General features: G+C 52.9%; 1 protein-coding gene across 1 annotated transcript in view; it reads right to left on the reverse strand.

Annotated features, from left to right (window-relative positions):
• The window catches only part of LOC108800876 (zinc finger protein 585A-like), a 29,131-nt gene that overhangs the window by 1,677 nt on the left and 26,020 nt on the right, over positions 1 to 1,434 (reverse strand). The gene's annotated exons all lie outside the window — the stretch shown is intronic.

Genomic DNA, 1,434 nt, shown 5'->3' on the forward strand with positions numbered 1-1,434 from the left:
ACCCAGACACGCCCCTTGTCTGTTCCTGGACCATGTCCCAGAATCCCCGGCACCGCTCACCTCTCCCGTCACCACCCAGACACACCCCTTGTCTGTTCCTGGATCATGTCCCAGAATCCCCGGCACCGCTCACCTCTCCCGTCAGCAGCTCCATCATCTTCTTGGTGACTTCTAGAACCTTCTCCATGTTGGGTCTCTCGGGTTTTAGGGAGTCACATGGGGGCGCTGTGATGGTCACATGATCACCGGACTTCAGAAGAGGAAAACTCTGGATGGAGGAACCAATAGGAACATCATGTTAGAATCCCAGAATCCTCCTCACCCCTCCGGTCAGGTCATGTGACCTCCCAGAATCCTCCTCACCCCTCCGGTCAGGTCATGTGACCTTTCCAGAATCCTCCTCACCCCTCCGGTCAGGTCATGTGACCTTTCCAGAATCCTCCTCACCCCTCGGGTCGGGTCATGTGACCTCCCGGAATCCTCCTCACCTCTCCGGTCAGCAGGTAGATGATCTCCAGGGTGAGTTCTAATACCCTCTCGGTCACGTGACTCCGGTCCTCCTCCATCCTCCCGGAGGTGGTCATGTGACCTGCACAGGAAGCTCCTCTCTGTGGACAGACAATACGTCGAGAATGATCGGGGATCGTCGTAGGGAGATAAATGACGCCGGCCCTCATTTCATCTCGTGACGTTGGCTGGTTCCTGACGTCTACTGACTTTTAGGAAGTAAGGTGAGCTCCGCCTCCGGGGTCACCATAGAGTCCCGTGATTGGTTGGGACCTGCAGATACAGAGTCTGTACTACACAGCGAGGAAAGACTTTCCCCGTACGGGATCTCCAGCGTTCCCACACCATGTGACCTCCAATACATCGGTACTCCCATCATAGTAAAACATTAATATACAAGAATACAAAACTTTATTAGCACACAAAAAGTACACGTGAACAAAATTAGGTCAATATTATACAACTACAGAGGTCACCACCAGTTCCAGCAATGCCTCCTCTCTACTTCCTCCTGACTCACCTCTCACCCGGAACTTCCTGTTTATAGGTGACATCACTTCCCTTTTATACAGTCCACCACTTCCTGTTTCTGCGGCCCACTTGGTACCAGTGAGATCCCCACCTTGTGGGCATTATTGGTGCCGCAGACGATGTCCAATTGTGTAAAATTTCCAAAGCGGCCCCCGAGATTTCCTCCTCCAGTGTGGTCATGTGATGTTCTCATGAAGGCGGGGCCACAGTACCAAGATGGCTGACTTTCCAGTTTCTGGAGTCTCCAGGGTACCCCTGTGCCACCCGGTGACCCCCAGTACTTCCTGTGTCATCCGAAGTTCTTCCAGTTCCTGTATCTCCAGTTATGGACCTTGGCTTTGGGATACCGTCCATGGGGGGACATTAGAGTGTAAGCTCCTCTGTACAGAGACTTAT

This window comes from Nanorana parkeri, unplaced genomic scaffold (genome assembly GCF_000935625.1).
Source record: "Nanorana parkeri isolate BGI_ZX_2015 unplaced genomic scaffold, ASM93562v1 scaffold2148, whole genome shotgun sequence".
Lineage (NCBI taxonomy): Eukaryota > Metazoa > Chordata > Amphibia > Anura > Dicroglossidae > Nanorana > Nanorana parkeri.